At 35.4% G+C, this 20,417-nt stretch overlaps 1 long non-coding RNA gene across 2 annotated transcripts in view; it reads left to right on the top strand.

Annotated features, from left to right (window-relative positions):
* LOC111943405 (uncharacterized) overlaps positions 1–20,417 on the top strand; it is a 171,886-nt gene that overhangs the window by 6,987 nt on the left and 144,482 nt on the right. Inside the window, exons 3-5 of one of the 2 annotated variants that reach the window (XR_015287912.1) lie at positions 1,662–1,809; positions 2,230–2,341; positions 15,838–15,963. This is a non-coding gene — a long non-coding RNA (uncharacterized LOC111943405). The remainder of the gene's footprint in view (positions 1–1,661; positions 1,810–2,229; positions 2,342–15,837; positions 15,964–20,417) is intronic. The other variant, XR_015287913.1, reaches the window with a different exon arrangement.

Here is a 20,417-nt window from a genome sequence, read left to right as displayed (position 1 = left end):
TTTCCAAGGCTTTTCCCACAACTGGTGCAAAGCTGCAGGAATAAGTCTATAGTTTCCTGATCAATAGGTCCTAAAAATGGCCTGACTTTGGTGACTTTACACTTTCAATTCTTTTCAGCCTGTGGTCCTTTAGTTTCTTTCCTTTGAGTTGCAAAAGCTGGAATTGCATATCAAACTTTCTTTAGGGCTAACATTTGTGAGGATTTGCTACCTGTAGCTGATAAATCTTGAAAACTTCAATAGAATCATCTGGTCCAAAGGAATGGTGAACGGAACACAGGTTAAACAAGAGGTTTTGTCATTGGACAATGCAGCAATTAAACCTGGTAGAATGACACAAATTCCTAGATCTTCTAATAAAGATTGGTGCTTCTTCAGAAGTCTGCCTGTCTCAGATCATAAAATCTGCCAATTTCTTGCTGTGTTGAAATCTGTGGTCTTTCATAATTGAATAATATTTGTACCTGAAAAGAAGATTTTTAGATAAAACACCATTCAGAACAGAGGCAGAAATAACATCTTTGACTCATCCCTCTCTCATATTTGTTCATCATAAAAAATCATAAACCTTGTAAAGCTCCTTTGACTAAACTAAAAATTGAAATTATTAATCTGCAGAAATAAATGTGGTGAAAAAGAAGGTAGAGGTTAGCTAAGAAATTAATGTAGAAAGTTGTTCATCATGTAATTTTCTTCTCCAGTAATTTATCAAATAATTCTCTTTTTTAACCTTTTACAAACTTCTTTTACTAGGAAAAGCCCAAACAAAGAAGAAAAGATTGCGTATTATAAATTTTTATTTGCTCTTTGGTGGACACTAGAGTATTTTCTTTAAAATGTGCTTTTAACTCTCTGTATCAAACCTTAGTAGTAACTTTTTTCCTTAACTGCTGTTTCTTTAAGTGTATTTAGTGTATGATGAACTTCAAGGAAAAGAATAAAATTATGTACTCTTTCTGCAAAATTGCTAAAAGACTTTGGGAACATTCTGAGCATTTTGCTGTTAATTCTATGTTGCTTGAATGATATTTTGAAATAGAAAAATAATTGCTAGTGTTTAATATGCAATATTCACTAAATTTTAAAAAAAATTGACAACAATAACAAAACCCCCAAGAAAACAGATGGGAAAAATAGTTTAAAATTTGTCAAAGTATAAGATCTTTCTTTTCATAATTTTTGTTATAAATTGAATTAAAACTCACAGTTGCTTTGCATATTATTCACACAAGGCCTTTTTTGGCCATGTGGTGTTGCCAAGTGCTAGAGATCCACATTTCACTTTTTAGCACTGGCCTGCCAAGTTATATAAAGGAAATGTTTGCCCTCGGTGTTGTTTTTTCTAAATTATTTGGAGTGCTGTGTTTCAGTCTCCTTTGGGTCTATTCATTTTACAGAGGTTCTGTATTCTCTCCCTTCTGTTCATCTTCCAATAACAGCAAATGTCTTTCATCCAGAAATCTTCAGTTGAAGCAGCTAGATCCCTCAATTCCTTGATTCCCACTGCCCTTCACACAACCTATGCCTGCATTTTTCTGCCAGGAAATTTTATTTTTTTTAAATTTTTTGGGGGGAATCTGTTTTTCCCATGCTGTTTACCTTCATCCTTGATTGGTTTTCCTTCCCCGACTCACGTTTTCTCTGTCCCTACTCTGTAACAGTGATATAATATTTATGTGCACAACAAAAATGGGTATCAGAACTTAAAGTGAACCAGATGGCTTAAGAAAGGACTCTGAACTGGAGGATTTAAAAATGCCCTTTGACTGTCAAGATAAAGCTGGTAACTTTCCATGGAGCCTTTTAGAAGTGAGTAAAATGTTACGATATGTTGTAGTTAGTGGACTGGGGTTGTGAAATGTTATCTGTCTTTAAATGAAGAAGCAGAGATCAGCTGGCCTGACAAGCCCTTGTTTTCAGTAGTGAAATGCAATGTAAATCAGTTATGGAAATGTGAGGTTTAATATACCTTGTCCAAATTAGATCTTTCCTACACACACTTAACTAAATATTTTGCTGTGTCTAAGTGGCTGCGAATATATACTGAATGGTAGAGATCACAGTATTAAGTTACATGCCATCATGGTGACATGAGGGATGTTACTAATTTCTGTTTTCTGAGAAAAATGAGTGATGCCAGAGTAAATATTCCTGAGCTACAGTTACTGACTGAGAAAATAATTTGGCTATTGTGCTTAAAGGGCTTATATCATGGCATTTTTCACTTAGTGATCCCAGTTTCTAGAAGAAACCCATGCAGCTCTGGGACTTCAGGACATATGGAATCTGCATCTTTGTTGCTGACTCCCACTTCTGTTTTAAAAGGCAGCAAGATAAACAGGTATGTGACAGCGGGTTGACTTATATCATGCCACAAATATTCCAGGCTTAAGGTACAGTTGTGTTTGTGTCAATCTAAGCATCACAACAATGTAAACAATGGTATGTGTGACTAACAGTGGAGCTTTGTTGAAAATATTTGTACCAGTTATATTATGAATGATGGAATTTCAGGCACGTGTTTGGATTACCTATCCATTTCAGTCGTTTCCTGTTGTTGATTCTTTCTAGCAGTAATTTTTTCCAATTACAGGAATCGTTAGGGTTTTTTTTCCTAGAGACACTGGGCCTTTAGTATAGGTAGGAAAAGAGTCTGAATGGTTTACATAGTCATATCCTCAAAGGGGCTGCTGCATAGGGTATCTTTCAAAGCTTAGCAGAGTGCATACCACAGCTAGAGGATGTAGAACATCTCAAGGGTCCCTGTGGCTGTTTAACTCTTTGAAATAAATGGTTCCCTCCAGCATGAGAAGGAAAAAATCCACATTGGTTTGCCAAAGTTATGCAAACACATTCATCCAAAAAACGCTGATCAATTATGTAAAAAAATGGGACATTTTAGGAGCAACGTGCAGATGAAGGGAAAGAGGCACAATTTATTTATTTAGTGATGATTTTTGCTTAGATGAACACTACACTAGGAAAAATCAGCTGCTAAAAGAGATACTCTGCTGATGCAAATGAAGTTGGCTTTTTCTTTATTGTTTAGAGAACCAGAAGGTGCAAAGAACAGGCCTATTTCCAGGAGCACACATTTTTTCTTTCCATTGGGAGAAGATAGATATACAATTTTTCTTAGAAATGTTAATTTCTCTGTTTGCGGAGCAAGATACCCTTTTGCTAACACTGCCAAAGACACAATATTTACTCTAAACATGAACGAAATTTCAGGTATCAGTGGAAATTCTCAGGAGGGTGACCAGTGACAGGTCCCAAGGGAATGACCTGAAGTTGTGTCAGGGTACATTTAGGTTGGATGTTAGGAAAAGGTTCTTCACACAGGGGATGTTTGGGTACTGGAACAGGCTCCCCAGAGAAATGGTCACAGAACCAGCCTGACAAAGTTCAGGAAACATTTGGGCTGTCAGGCACATGATGTAATTCTTGGACCTGTCCTGTGCAGGGTCAAAGGGTAGACTTCAATGATCCTTGTAGGTCCTTTCCAGCTTAGGATATTCTACAATTCCTTAAGTAATTAAGGGTTTTGGGGTCAGAGAAATGCAGTCCAGTGCTGTTTCTATCTGCTTTCCATTTTCCAGTAACTTGATTGAAAAGTGTTACAGAATTGGCCTGTGGAAGGTGGTAAATGAATTATAAGAATATAATGCAGGGCATTGTCTAAGTGGAATGAAAGAATTTGAACTCTAAGACTGCCTTTTCAACTAAATGATAGTTAGCTTAGAATTGCAGTGTGGAATTCTATTGCTTAGGAAATATGGAATTTCCATTTGCTCCACCCTGTTTTCAGTTATATGAGGCAGTATGATTTAAAAGCAATAGGGCTTTCTGAAGATCTGTAAGCGTATTGAAAATTAGTTTAATATCTCTATTTGACCATGTAATGGTTAAGTACTGAACAAAGGCAGCTCTAGGAAAAGGATTTTGTGGTTCCCTGGTGAGGAAAAAAAAATTAATTGACTGGTAGTTTCATGTTATGTAAACCTATTGGTTTGCACCCTCACCTAAACTTTTAAAAATGATGGGTACTTGCTTGCTTAGCATTCCAGTCAGCAGCAACTACCCAGCTTTTCCTACACTTAAAGTTGCATTTTTAGTGGTGTTTTGACTTTTATTATCTGCAATTTTCCTCTAGGAAGGAATATGAGGGGTTTTTAACTTATGAACTAATATTGTTCACCCCCACGTTTTATAGTTTGAAACAAAAGCAGAAAATGAAGTTTTCAGAGCACAAAGATTAGATGAAACAGAAAAATATTACAAATGTTTGCAGATCTAATGAGTTAATTTAAGTATTTTTAACTGAGACTCCTCAATGTACATGAAGATAATCCATCCATCACTCCTTATGGGTGTCTGTGACTGAGATATAATTCTGTCACTGAAATCCTAAGGAAATCTATTTTTTCAGATTATAAAGTTCATTTGCACTTTTTGGACAACTGGCTTCTTTCCCTATTGAGTGGGAAAAATCTGATTTTTCTAACCTGAATTTTCCCTTAGAAAGCTTTTCTTTAATTTTCTGCTATGTGAATCTCTCTCCACGTGCCTGTCTGTGCAGTTTTTGCAGAAGTGACTCTTTGGACTGTTAACTGAGTACCACAGCATGTGATGCTATTGTTCCTTAGATGACTGAAAATACAAAGAGTATGCCATGCATGTGGGAAACACAGTATGAGAAATTATTTACTACATAAATTTTGCGAGAGTGTGGGGCTTCCCAAATCTTTATAACAAGTTTTTGAAGGGTTCTTAGCCACTCAATGGCTTATAGTCATAGTATGAATTCATCTGAAAGATTATATTTCCTTTTAAAAACTGACAAAAAGTAGAGGCATGCTATTTAAAAGAAAGCTATGTTATCTGAACCAATTAAAGCAGCATGGAGACCTGTCATGTGGATGCTGCTTTTATAACTGCATGGAAGACGTCATTGTCTAGGACTTTGTCTGGACAGGAGAAAAATAATTTGAAATGTTGGATGGATATAATCTCCTACATGAATACTTTTATTAGAGAAGAAGCATTTTCTTACTTCAACTTAGAGCTCTTCCCATGTGATGCAAACAAGCTTCAAAAAGTTTTGTGGTACTGAAAGCAAAACATCTGCATTTAAGGTCATAACTGCATTATTTTAAATGTACAATAAAACTGTACCAAAACAAATGTCTTGTGATGACAAGGCTGAGTTCCGCAACCTCATGTGCATGGTCAGCAAGAAGGAGTGATTGAAAAAGCTTTCTGTGCTCCACCAAATGAGTAGTTGGGAATGATGGATTTGAAAGAGAGTAACCCATGGGTAAGAGAGAAAATCACTACCTAGTGGGCACGAGTAAAAAAGGTGTAAAGTATGACTGTTTGCAACAGAAGAAATCCTCTAATTATATCTTATATGTTTATCTCCATGGAAAAAAAGGAAGATCCATTTAATGTTACACAGAAATTGTTTTCATAGAACACAGATTGATGATGAGAAATTAAGTGAAATAAATAGCAAACTGAAATTTCAATATTGCACGTTGTGAAAGAAAAATACAAAAATATTTTAAAAATTTCTTTCTCCTGTCTCAGGATCCAGCTGTTTTCTTCTTAACAGTGTATATTTTACCTATCTGCATGTTAATGAGCATATTTAATGCATACTGTAATTGCTTGTATAGGTTTATAAACAAGCTAAAATAGAAAACTCCAGAAATATTGCCATCAGGAATACTTTTCACCTCTCTGATACCTGATATTTTTCTAAAATTGGGGTGGGTGGGATACCTTCTAGCAAAGAGCCAGGAAAAGCTGTATTCTGTCTTGGTGCCAGTGTCAGCTTGGAGCCATGACAGATGCATTTCTGATCCCCTGTCAGCTATGGCCACAAAGGCAGCTCCTTTGGAACCTCACCAACTGCTATAAATTAGAGCAGCCTTCAGGATGTTAAAATTTGTACAGAAAAGTTGGCCAGGCACAGGTGTGGCCTCAGGCAATGAAGCAGAGAGGTGGCTTGATGCCTCCCTCTAGGTCTTTTGTTTAGGCTGGTATAAGAGCACTGATCTTAAGACTTGTACATGACAAACACATAAGCAAAATTATTTGTGATGGATAAAATCATTTAGCTGGTTTTCATTTTTAGTCACAAAGTTCAGAAGGTTTTTGTGGGATGTTTTTTTGTATTGGCTTTGTTGCCATGACAGTTTCTAAATATGTAATTCATAAATATGTATATATTTTCCCCAAAGATGTATAAGGATTGATCCTATATGGAAGTGGTCTTTGATAGCAATAGGTTTTACATGGCTGCATTCCTGTTATTTATGAATTAAAGGAGCTATATATTTTCTTCCTCATACCTTGGTGTATTGTGTTATTTTACTTCTAGCCAGCATTTTATAAAATCACTAAATATGCCTGTCTGACACAAAATTGAAGTGATTACTGGAGTCCTAAAGGAGAGATCTAGTGATAATACACATCCTGAATTTTCAATCTGATGAGCAGACAAAAGACAGCTCCTTCATGCCCCTAAGGTGAAGAGTTTTGTATTGTTAGGTTATTTTCTAGCTATTTTATGGGATTTTTTTTAGTTTTGTTGTTAAATCTAAATATCAGGTTTGTGGAGAAAATGCTTAAGAGAACTGACAGGTTTTATTGAGGAATAGCAACACACATAGGGACATACTTTAGGGACTCCTAGAATATGAAGCCATCTCATGCAATATTTAAATTTCACATTAAATATTATGTTTTTCTTTTAACTGAGCAATTAAGTCAGCTTGGTCCAAAATGTGACTGTATTCACTCCTGAGCAGTCATATGGTTTATAGAGTTTACAAATGAGCCATTTTCTTCTACAGACATAACCCTTTCTACTTGGAAGATTAAGCTGAAATTTGTCTTCATTAACATTTTTTCTTTACATGTGATGCCTCCTTACAGTCCTTCTCCTCTCAGAGGTGCCCTTAGTTCAGTACAGGGCACCAGCCAGATGCCACTGATCAGCAGCACCACAGGATGCTATTTAAACATTTAAATAACAGTGACTGTCACACTGTAGCTAACTGCTGGTTTGTTTTCTTCTCAGATTTCAGAATTTTTAGTCATACAAAGGAATGGAAATGCCTTGTTTAAAAATAGAGCTGTGTGATGTTTTCATGTTAAAATGGACTTAGGACCCTGAGGACTGCTTGCATGCAAATGACCTCTCAAGCTAAAACAAATACAACTGGGGATTTGCAAAATCTAGTGTCCCTCTTATTGTCTAATTACCCAGAATGAGTATCAGGTCTTGTGAGATTATTTCAAATCAATTCTGCATGACAATTAATTTATACACTTGCACAAAAATGTACAAGAAGTTTTACTTTATTTCTTGTCTGTTTTTCTGTATCAAAACTCTGAGTTCTGAAATGTTTTTTCAGTAGCCAAGCTTTTGACTTTGCCTTATATGCCCAAGCAACTGACTTCAAAGCTTCCCTGTGATGTCTTGTGTAACATCTACAAGTTATAAGACAAAAGAAAATTTTATAAGAAAACACAAAGATCTTCAAGACCCAAATTTGAAGAAGCATAGGGATTCATCACTGCTGAATGTCAACCATTATTTATTCTCTAGGAAGAGTGTGCAAATATTTATAGTGAACTTGGAGTTGTGTAGACTAGGATTTTATTTAGTTGTTTGTTTGCTTGGATGTTAATGTGAGCCTTCATATATCTATACTTTGCTAATACAATTTTTCTAATTTTTCTTCTCAGCTTTTTTAAATCATGGTGAACAGCATCAATGTATTATAAAAAAGAAATTCTAAAAGGATGAACCCTCCAGAAATAATGTGTAAATGAAATTTTAAAATTTTTAGTTTATACATATGCCCTTGCATAGTAGTTTTTAAAATAGAAGAGGGAAAAAGGGGAAAAAAAGATGAAAAGATGGGAAAGAAAAGGGAAACTGAAAAAAAGAAAGGAAAGGGGAAACAAGGAGTTTGCAACACTTGAAACAGAAAATTTATTCAACATGAGAAGAGAGAATATTTTATATGGAAACACATGGAAGTAATTCCTGGTGTATATTAATTGATCTGGTTTTAGTGCATGAAAATAATATTGGAAAGCCAGATAGTAAAGGTAAGTCTTCCAACCAGGCGTCTACCAAAAATCACATATTTGGACTTTACTTATTTAGATGTTTTGGTTTTTTTTTTTTTTCTATATAGATATGATTTTTTTTTTATTTATGGCAAAAGCATTCTCTAAAATTAATAGAAGGGTTTGTTTTGTTGTTTTGTTGGTTTTTTGTGTTTGTATAAATGTCGAGAGATAAAACTTCTTTTTCTACTGAAACCAACAGGTTTCTAGAATATATCTAGGACTGAATGTCTGTAGTAAATTATAGAATGCTTTCTTAAAACTATTTTATAGAAAGTCACATGCTCCATCCCTGCAGAACAGGACCACAGGTTGGACTGGACACTGCCACAGTAGACCTTTCCTCTTATACAGTTCTAGCATCCTCTGAAATTGAGGAAGGTGCATGAGAACTCACTCAAGAGATATTCCTTCCTTTGGAATAATGTGTTCTTTTGCTTGAAATATGTCTTTGAGATGCAGAAGTTTTTTTTAACTGAAATGCACTTGTATTTCTCTGGTCAACAAAACAAGTGCTTGTTGATATCTTTGCTGAGCTGGCAGGCTGGCAGTCTTATATAGTATCACGAAAAGGAAAACACCACTTGTAATAACAGATTTAGTATGATCACCCTTACTTTAAAGTGAAAAGAAGGAATCATACTTCATCTTAAAAGAACCATCCATGTAATTATCATTCCAACTGTAAATAAATATATCCCCACAGTGGTTAGCAGAGGGTGTCTCATTGTACAGCCTTTATGTCCTCAAATCAAAATAGACAGAAGTCGTTCTTCATGTTGGCCGTCTCGTCCCCAGAGAACCAGCGAAGCAGCAGACAGAAGTTGCCCTTAAATCTCAGCAATACGCTGTGCCTTTGCTGCAAAGTTACTCTCTTAATGGCTTCCAGAACTTTTGTTCTGGTTACACATCAGATAGGCAACCCAAAGCATTAAAGGTGTAGAATTGAAATGATAATCATTTGGGATTTATTTACCTCTTTAGAAATATTTTGAAAAGCTGCCATGGGATTTCATGATTGGAAGTTGGCTCACATTCCTTAGGGAAATGGTGTCCAGGTCACTGCCTGTCATTTAAATGGGAAGGTTTTTATCAGTATAGTGGTACCAGTGGATATTACATTGTAATGCTAAAGGGATCAAACACAAGATTTTATGCAAACAAGTACTGATTTCATTTAAAATGCAAACAAAATCAAAATAACTGGGCCCCAAAAATGTAAGGTTTTCTTGTGGTGGGTTTTTTTTTGTTGTTTGTTTGTTTGGTTGGTTTTTTTTGGTGAAAGTGTTTAAAAACCTTCATTCAAATTATATAATGACTGACCCAAATCTTTAAAGCACACCATTACCAAAATGCTTAATTTAAAATTCTCAGAAACTGGACTTACAAATCCTCATCTAAATTTGGACGCAGTAGCTCAACTCTGATTCTAGAAGTAAGTGAGTGATATCATAGTTGTCTAACTTATATTTCAAATTAAAATTTTGTGCTCCCTTTCCATTGAAATTTCTTCTACTTGAAATAATCAAGTAATCTTGATATTTCAAGTAGCAGAATTTACCAGTAATTTTGCAACTAAAGTAAATTTAAAGGGAATCTTCACTAATTTGAAATTATGACTATTTAATACACTTAATATGAATCTTGCATTCATTCACCCAAAGATTCCAGTGATCTACACACCCAGTGGTCTTCAAGGAATACAGACTGAATTTAATAATGATTGGCTGTTATTCCCTAGGGCTGGCTCAGAATCAACCCACATTTTCATGATTATTATATAAGAAATAATTTTGTGAATAATTTGAAACTATTATTTGAAACTGTAATAATGCCAGCAGGAATAAAGCTGTCAAATATTTAACTTTTTCTTAACTTTTATCTGTGCAACAACATTTATGCAGTGGTGATTTTTCCAGATGGCAAAACTTATACCTATAAAAAAGATGTTAGAAAGCTGCCATCAGAGAAAGACCAGGAGAGAATGCTCTTCTTCTCAGCTCTTCAGAGAGCCTGGAGTGTGAAGGCCAAAAATGAACATTTTTTTAAATTTTTTTTTTTTTTTTTTTTTTTTTTTTTTTAGTTATTTGGGTATTGAACTTTCGAAAAGAAATTAGTATTTGTGCTCAGTCCTCAAGCTCCCCCAGTAAACAAGTTATAGTTGTGAGGTGGATACTATTTGACTCAGCATCCTCTGTTTTGTGGCTGATCTGACTTCCCTTCTGAGTCCACTTGTATACATTTTACACTGAAAAACTGATATTGGCACTATGGAGAAACTGATTCAACTGACCAACATTTTCTATTCACTCTACCTTAAGCTAATTTAAAGTAATTAGCTTAAGTAATTTTGAAGGCTAGTATTGTTCTCTGAAAGGAGCTGCTTGGGAAATGTTCTGTGTAATTGTAGCTACTGAATTTTTCAAATCTTTCTACTATTTATGATGCAATATTTGCAGTTGCCCTTTTGTTTGGACTTTTATATATTTTGAGAGAAGGAAATCCAGTGAAGGAGTGTACGTACTCCAAGGAGTGACATGTCTTAATTGGAACAGTCAGTAAGTCAACAGACAATACTAGGAAGTGGAAAATAGAAGTGGAATCCTTGTTTGCCTGATTTGATGCAAGGACAGAACACTTTAGCATCATATGAATGTTGCAGTTACAGAACAATTGGATTTTCTTGTGTGAGGGGTGTCTGATTTACATCCTGCATCTAAGATAAAAACATTTCCATTTGCTCAAGAACAGGCCCACATTTAGCTTGGGAATGCTTCTCACAGGTCATGATAAAAAAGTTATTAAAAGAAAGTTGCTGTAAGGGCAGAAAACCCATGCACCACTTTTAAATTACACTGTTTTTCATCATGTGGATAAATTGTAGGGAATTCTAGACAGGCTATAACTGCCCTGAGAGTTTCTTTTAGGAAGCTACCATACATAGTCAGTGTCTGTCTGTGACCTATATCCCTTTTCTGAGCCAGCTATAATATTTATCACTGAAATCTGTCTCTACTGGAAAGTAGTAATTCTTTTCAGGACACAAATTTTTGTTTCAAAGCTGAGCTTTGTAAGTGTCTGTGAGATAATGCACAGTTGCATAGTGCCTTGATACATGCACATAGACTGGTATGAGGCCATATCCCCATAATAAGCACAGTTGCCACAAATGTTGTGTAGCTACACTAGTACTCTGGGTTTAGCCAAATGCCTGGTGATTATCTAAATACAAGAACTTTTTTCCTACCTTTCCCTTTGACTGATATTGTAGCACAGGTATGAAAAATTCCAAAACCAATGTATTGCTGAGAGTGGGGCTTCCAAAGAAACACGCTGTATATCATAAAAACACACTGAAATTATGATGCTAATTTGTCAACAAAGAACTATGTAACCTAAGCTGACTACTTTGACAATACCAAGAGTGTCTGAAATCTAATATTCCATATTTTGATATACCTTCTATCTCGGGGTTGCTTCAATGAGCACGCACCCTGTTGATATACTACTCAAAGGGCAGATGGGTCCTCAAGCAGAGAGGCTTTGAGTTTACTGTTCTGGCTTCTGCACTTGTCTCAGCTCTAGAAATATTTGTCCAAATTAAATATCCTGGGAATGTGTCAGATCTCTCATTTGCATGTCAGTGATTGAAGTCAGGTTGATAGACTCTGCATATGAAACTTGATTAATCTTTCTTAATGAAAATATAGTGCAGACACATTTACTGAATTTATAATTTAAAATGTGATTGCTCTTTGAGATGACATGTGAGGTTATGGAAGAAACCTGTGGTGTTTTTAATAATATTTAAAAAATAACATGAGAGTTCAAGAGTTGGACTTGATGATTGTTGTGGGTCCCTTCCAACTCAGAATATTCCATGATTCTACAGTTTTCAAGTGTCGAGTCTATGAAAACACATACTTTGTGTATTTGCTTTTTAAATTTTGGTAGCTGATTTGAATTCTATAAGTTACTTTTTTCCAATGTTTTTATTTTTATATGTTTTTTTTAAAGTGTATTGGCAAAGGAATATTTTCTAATTTTGCTTGTTTACAATAGAACACATGTGGTCAAAATTTTGATGCTTTCCTAAACAAGGGATGTAGAATACACAAGAAATGGAAAATTATGGCCAGACTATCTGTACTGTATGGTGATGAAGTCTAACAGCTCCAGTCACAAATCAGGTACTCAGCAAATAAAGAGGAAAAGTTAACACATGCCAGTGTAAGGAATGAATCAGAGGAAAGAACAACTTTGGTAAATAAACAAATATTAGAAAATGCATTTTCCTCTGGGAATGTTGTCAAAGAATGGGAGTTTCAATGCTTTCCTCAAACGCATCTTTAAACTGCCAGATGTCAGATGCGAAATATCAGATAAAATAGACTGTTAGAATATGGTTTTCTTCTAAAATTCACTTTTATCTCCAGTCTCTTTAGAGGCTTTAAAGAAAAGAAGTATTTTAAGATCTGTTATACATGAAATCCATATCCATACATGCTCTTTTAATAGGAGGAAAGGCAATGGAGACATGAAAGGAAGCGAAATTTAAAAGCAAGCACACGAATAAAGAAGAGCAAATTAATATAACTTTTAATACAGAAGTAAAAAGTAAATCCGTTATTTTGGGTCCGTCAAACAAAAAGAGCAAGAGGAAGTGACAAGTCTGAAAAGCAGCTCTTCTTTTACCTCTTCTTTCCCTTTAATAGTTTTTCTTTCAGTGGAAAGTGTTGGCTTCTTTTTCCACCTTGTTTATTTTTTCCCTTTTCTTTTGGTGAAAACATGTTTCCTTCCAGAAATCCACTCTGCCTGCATCCTGGCAGAAACTTCCAACTGTCCTTAATATCCCCTCACACTTAGAGTCAGAGCCCAGGTTTTACCTCAAATGAGAAGTTCATTCTTTACCTCTTGTTTTTCTAAGATGTCCATATGCTTCTTATAGGTTACCCAAATGTCTGCCAAAGACCACTCTATCCAAGTCCACAAAGATCTGATGCAATTATCTGCCTAAATGTCTAGTCTTTAAAGGAAACTTATTTTGGATGATTCAGAGTGACTGCTTATTTTGCTACTTCTTCAGTAATAAACACATTATTTTAATGGCTCTTAGAAACAAATCCTGCAATCCTCACTGAGCAAAACTCCTGTTGACTTCAGTAAGTTTTCCTGGGCAAGTTTAGAAAAATGGTTTCAGTATTTGGCTGAAAATGTTACCCGAGATGTGTGTGTTTTTTAAAACATTAATAAAATGTGCTGATTTTTTTTTTACTTTTAAAATTACATCTTTCAATATCTTCGCATGATTTGCCTTCCAAAACCAAGAAAAAACTTCACCATTGCTGGAACTAAGTGTCCTTCAGGCATTTGATTTTTCCCAAGAATGCCAGGGCCAAAATTCCTTTCTCAAGTGTCTGTGAACTGGAAAAAATGCGTATTCTGGTGTCTGGCATATGCATAAGCATGAGTTGGCTACTATTCTTTTGCATACTTTAATGGTCATAATAGTTTTCCATTACTTGTTAACTCCTGTTAATAGTGCAGCATCAAAGGATCACAATAAAAGTAGGGCTGATAAAATTCTGACTCACATGTAGCAAATGGGAAGTTTGGCTTAGCCCAAAGAAGGGCTCCACTTGATGTGTCAAGACATTACTGTAATAAACACAGTCAGTAGCAGTGTGTGGCACTTTTCCTGCAATGAATGTGTACCCAAAGGGAAGATAAAATCTGGCACTTAGATTCTGCTTCAGTTCTGGATGCACCTGTCTCTTGTGAATGGCAGAAGGAAATATGACAGCTCCTTATCTACTCATTTAGAGCTAGAGATGGTTTGGCTCAACTGGAGAAGCTGAAGTGCTGCAGAAAAGCAGAGAAAGAGATGGGCTAAATTTAGGGATAAGATTTTTTTTTCCAAATCTGATACTAAACTTATTGCCTAGTATTAAACAAAAGTGATTTTTTGGTGACTCCTTAGCATTGCAACAGCACACAAATAAGCAGTATTTCTGTCACACCCCACATACTGTGAAGGAGTAAGGTGTAGCTAGAACAGCTCATGCACTTGAAGTTGAAAGATTCTGGCTGCCTGTATCATGGGTTTTTCATCAGTGCAGATGCCTGATAAAGAGGAGGTTTTCATCAGTGCAGATGCCTGATACAGCGTTGTTTATTCACAACTGAAATTTTTGCTCCTTCTGTATGGAAAACAAAATATGTTAAAAATATGTGCAATGATAGCTCTTGTCGTTAGGTTGCAGAAAAACTTCAGAAGTTTTGGTTGGCGCTGGCTAAACATAACATCTCAGCAATCTAGCTCAGAAAGCGGCTCTTAACACACTTTGATCTCTGGATCCTGCAAGAACTCTCCAGCAGGACAGATGAATACAGCAGGCCTTTTTTTGAAACACTTTTATTTCAGTCTGTCCTACATACCACTGTTTCTGCTGAACTTATTGCTCCTGTTTTCCCGAGCACGTGAGCACGTAGCCTGTCTCTCAGCTCAGAGGAAATTAATCTATCACCATTGCACCTTTCTATTCCCCTCCTCCTTTTAAAAACATTGCTCTTTTCCTGACTTTTTTCTTGTAAATGAGATACAATTTTGCACTGAAATAGCCATATTTCTTTAAACTGTCCAAGTTCCAGTTTCCATAAAGGATTGACATATGCAAATGCTACTTTTATGTTTTTTCCTCAAATAGTTAGATATGAGAAGCTGTGGCAAGAGGAAACAATTATTTAGATGACAATTTCTTGCTGATGCTGGAAATACCAAAATGAATTCCTTCACTTTAAATCTAGCATAGACACAGATGTTCTCTGGTGGGGAGAAATAGTCTTCAATCCTCAGTGATTTCTCCTCTGGAGATAAAACTGAACTCTAGGCAAGTTACAATGCTAAGGTCAATGAATTGAGAACCCTGGGGGATTTCAATGTACTTCGAAACTTTCTTATTAAGTCAATATTACTTGACAGATACATTCTAAGTCTATTGCTCTTTCTGTTAGATGGCTTCTGTAATACATCTAAGTTACTTATACTTCTTTAAATTTTTATAAAAAGCATTCTACAAACCAGATATTGTTGCACAATCATGTATCAAGAAATGAAAATAAATGAATGAATAAATAAATGTTTTCCAAAATAATTCTGCAAATATTCTGAGCAAGTGACATAACTCGCTGGAACATTTGGTTTGTCCACTGTAATAAGTATCTTAAGTTTATACCCTCACCCTTAGAATTTGCTATTGAATTTACAGTTGTTTACTTTCAAGAGTAGATACAGTAATATATTTTAAAAACAAAATGGATAATAGAAAGACAGGATCCATGATTATGCCCATGGCAGGGGGGTTGGCTAGATGATCTGTAAATGTCCTTTAAATCAAAACCATTCACTGATTCTGTTATTCAAAGATAAGAATGTACTGTGCTTTCAAATTCAATTACATTTTTTACTGAATTAGCTCAAAACTAGATCATGTCTGCTGAAACATTAATGGGATCTAGGGAGGCACTGGAGAAGAAGATTCTCTTTGCAATAGACAAGAGAACAAGGCAGTCTCAGTATACTTGGCTTTAACAAAAATCTTAGGTCACAGCCATCCAGAGCTATTCTTGATGTATATGCAACAAGACATGATTACCAAGTAATTGTACTTTTCCTTCCATGTAATGCAGCCACTATGGAAGGATTCTCCTCTGCTGTATGATCAGGCAAGCCATGTCTTCTCAGCATGATCAGGACGATGATTCTTGACAGAGCTAAAATTTTCCAAGGAAGATATTAATTAACTTTCATTAGAGGTAAGAATGCCAATATCACGTTTTTTTCAATAAGCAGCAAAGACCCACAGACACATTTTGGACATGTGGTAAACACCTGCAAAGTAGGCTGAGAGCCTGACTCCTTCCTCCACTCAGGTCTCCAGTTCTTTCTCAGCTCTTCATAGATAAAGTGTTGGTTCTGTTAGAGTCAACAGGAGATAGGCCTTTAATTTGAGCAAGTCCAGGATTTTACATCATAAACCTGAAACTCATTTTATAGTCTCTTCCAGACAGCACCATGGAAAGAAGGAAGTATTGTTTTGCTTCCACAGTGATTGATCTGAGGTTTTCCTCATATTTGACGTGAAATATGGAGCCGTATGTCTGAGAACATGTGCAAGAGACCAAACATTCATCCTCATAATACTACTAAGAACCTATTTGCCTTCTTTTTCTTTTTTTGGTATAAATATATGGAATACATTTTAATCAAGACTGGCCAATTGGATTGATGTGTCTTGAATATTCAGCAAAATTTGCAAGTATTTGGCAGTTTGTTCTTTTACTTTCATAATGAATTTAGCTATGCTATCTTCTGTTTCTGTCCAGAAGCAGAGGGACTAATACTTTACATGAAATATGGCTCCTAGATAGTCCTTAGCCTCCGTAGAAGAAATTTCAAAAAAGATATCTAGAACTTAGATATTTAGAGAGCACATTTGCAGATTACTTCAGCATCTCAGCTTTTGGATACCGATTATCAGAAACAAATCCCTGTATCTGAAGGCTTGCCTACCACCTACTTGGTTGAACTATGATGCTTACCAGGGACTTTGTAAGGGCTTAAATTTTAGTCTGGACTGAAAGTTCTTGTTGTGTCTTTGGAACTATGTCTCAGCAAAACAAAACATAAGAAAACAATAATCTAAAATGGCTTTCATTGAAATTGAATTAGAATTAGGTATTGTGGGTCACCATCTGTCAGATGTCCTGTGCTTGAGGTCATTGGATTAGACCTTGACAACACTGATAAGATTAATTTGTCATTCCTGGTGTTGAGTTGCAGATTTATGGATTTGGCTTCTACTGGGAGTAGCTCCAAGGATAGGAGGAAAAACAGCTTATAAATTCTTCAGAGCTCTTTGGAGCCAAGAGTTACTTTTTGCCTGGCTTTGTAAGTGATATTATTTAAAGGGTATTTGGAGACATAAGAATAATTGAAGAGTAAAATAAAGAGTGAAAAATAAAGGAAAGTTATTTCTCTTATAGAGTAACTGATAAAAACTGCATTCATGATTATCTCCAGAAATGTTTCTCATCACAAGTAAACATTCTGTCTTTGCTTTAAGAGTAAGCATTCTTCAGGCAGATCACTCATTGACTCAGCTACATTTACTACTCTGTTATCACTCATTTCCTTGGAACATATTTGTGAGAAATAGACAATTGTATTTTACTAAGATTTATTGGACTTTGATTATTGGACTTTGGCCAATAAATTCCATTGACTAATTATCTTTTAAAATGTCCAAACCAAAGCTGGATGAGAAAGACAGACAAAGAATGACAGGTTTTTGTTCACAAGAAAAGAAAATATGTCAGCAAGTCAAATAATGTAGGTTTTATTTGGGAGCATGGAGTAAGTACTTCTTGTCACTTAGTGAATTGAAACAGTTACTGAGATTTTGCAGAACCATCATGGAAGAGTCTTTCAGACCTTGTTTCACTTCTAGCTGATAAAGATCTAATGAAAGTAGTGGGGTTCTGAGAAAATGCTCCACAGGCTATGGAGACATTCAGATTTTAATATTTTTGGTTCATCATCCATCTGAAAGAATCCAATAGAATCCCAAGTCAGGAATTCTGTCTGTTGAGATCATGAAACTCAGTATGACAGAAAACTTCTTGTTTTAACTTTGGTAGACTTCATAGGTTACTAGTGCTAGATGGAGCTGTGGGGAGCAGGTGTCAGGAAATGCAGTAGTAATGAAGCCAGGTCTTGGCTGTAGCTGAGTAGTTCACAGCAGAGCCAAGAGCCATGAGATTTCAAATTTAGCTATAGTCACTCTTTTCCCTACGTGAGACTAACTAGGGAAAAACAAAAATGATACTATGATACTATCTTGCTATGCTTTCATTGTAGCTACAACAGAATTGCAATGATGTAATTGTGACAAAATATTAGTCTCATTAATTTGATATTTATAGGTGGGAATTCTGATCTAGACCTTGAAAAATCTGCACCATGTCCTGTTGAAAAGAATTCAGTGTTCATGCTTACCTACTAATTAAGGGTGTTAGCAAATCTGAAACAGGTTGTTGTCCCTTTCTTTGAAACTTGTTAGTATTTCTCCTGGAAGCAGCAGTAAATTTAGTCCTTCAGCTCGTGCAGACCAAAAGATTTATCAGTAGACCTTTCTGTAGAAAGAACTTTAAAATATTTGAGGTTTTTAATTCTTTTTTTTTTTTAACTGAAAGGTGAGTATTATGTAAGTGCATAAGCATATTGTTCTATATATTCTTTGTTTTTCTTAATGACTTCCTTTATTTTCTGCTACAGAACTTTGAAAGAGACAGAACTTAGATAGACTTTTCATCTTACACAAAATGGCTAGTTAATGATTTATCTTCATTAGATTAATGCCCTTATCTTCCCAAGTGCTTCCTTTTGTGAGCAGTAGTTAGGGAGTTGGGCTGGAATGATGACACATGCTATCCATCTTGTCTTCCACCTGTTTCAGAATACTCTGGGATGACAAATTGAGTTCTGACTTTCAGGCCCCTTGTTTCAATAGTCATCAGATGCCTTTTGAATGGGAAAGTTTGGCTCTTGCCACCCAATTCCTTTTTGGCAATGTTTCAAAAAAAAAAAAAAAGTTGAAAGCTTGAATCTTACTATGAAAACTAAATTAGTCTCTGCAGACTGCTCTGTCACCTGTGCTTTAGGTTCCCAAAGTAAGTATTTCTAAAAATTTGCACAGTATTTAAGATTTGTCAGTGTAATAAATTAAAAAGGTTTTTGTGTCCCATGTGTTTATTATTTTTTACTTTTTTTAATCAGTGTTGCCTAGAGACTGAGAACAAATGTTGCTTACTGTTGGAGTCAGAGGCAGAGTGTGTGCCCTTATCTCTGATACCTGGCTCTGACATCCAAGAAAGCATTGAATTTCATATAACACTGTAAAAACAACTGTTAAATAGAAAAACCAGGAGTGTGAGTGTGTAAGTTAGAGAGTTTTCTTAAGTCACTAGGTGAAAAAGTTACAGTTTAAGGTTTAAGCTAGTTAGAAAACAAAAAACAAGATGGAGGATTTAGGGTGTTGTGTCTTTTTCCTTCTTTTTTATTCATCTTCTAGGGGTTTTTGGGTAGTAATAAGTGATTGGATCAAAAGTGCCGCAGTACAGCACACAGGTGTTGGCTCATTGGGTCACTAAGAAAAATAATTTATTTGACATTTGTTAATTGGATAAATAGACATATAAAAGACCTTGAAGAAGTTCTTTGTTAGCCGTTTTGCACTTTTCTATCTTAGTGCATGTAGCTCTTTGTACCATGTATATATGCAATATAGATAAAAGAAGAATAAACAACCAAGTCTGAATGAGAGAAAACTGTTTCTCTCTCATCAATCAATCTCATCGATTTCCAAGGGGGAAAAAGAATCCAGCCGCAGCTGTCCCATCAGGACAGCTTACTTGTCTGTGAATACATATATATATACAGGATTTAAAAGAAATGGTAAAAAATAAGCAAAGTTTTTTGTGTTGTGGAGCCAGAAGATAGAGATCTTTGGCTCAAAAGGCTTCAATTTCATCTTCCATTTAGCATTTTTGAGTTTTTCTGAGAAGCTCTAATTGGAGGCTGCTGTTCTAAACACAGGAACAGCCAGTGACATTGGGGTTCTCATCCCCTTTGTGAACCAGCAGTACTTGCTTCCGTCCTTAAAAACATTACATCACCATAGCTGGATTTAGAGCTGTTGTGGGAGCTGAGAGGGAGTCAATACTGAAATAGTCATGATTTTACATAAATGGAAGACTCACTAGAACTTTGGGTCTGCAAGAAACTGAAATGGCTATGAGAACCATTTTCTCAAAAGAATTAGGCTAAAGATGTTTAAAGGGTTTTTCATGTGTTATGACAGTTTTTCTCCATAAAAAAATGTATTTTTCTTAAAAATATTTAGATGCATTTACAGATAAGTAATGGATTAGATTCCCCTTGGAATGTGTGTTTGTGTGATTTGAGATTGAGGTTATTCAAGAAAAAATAGACCAGAGGATAATTTATTAGCAACTTGCTAATAGAGGGCAATAAGAATACCATAATAAAACCAGTGGCAGACATATTAGACAAAGCAATTTGAACACCATTTCCGGATAAAGAATACCAAATGCGTATGCACAAAATATTAGGACACTGACTTCCCAGGTCCTTGTTCAGACCATTGATATTATATTAAACGGAGTTATAGTTAATATTGCTGGTTGGC

The sequence above is a fragment of the Cyanistes caeruleus genome, chromosome 6 (genome assembly GCF_971803275.1).
Source record: "Cyanistes caeruleus chromosome 6, bCyaCae1.hap1.1, whole genome shotgun sequence".
Lineage (NCBI taxonomy): Eukaryota > Metazoa > Chordata > Aves > Passeriformes > Paridae > Cyanistes > Cyanistes caeruleus.
This window is presented reverse-complemented; position numbering and strand designations above follow the sequence as displayed.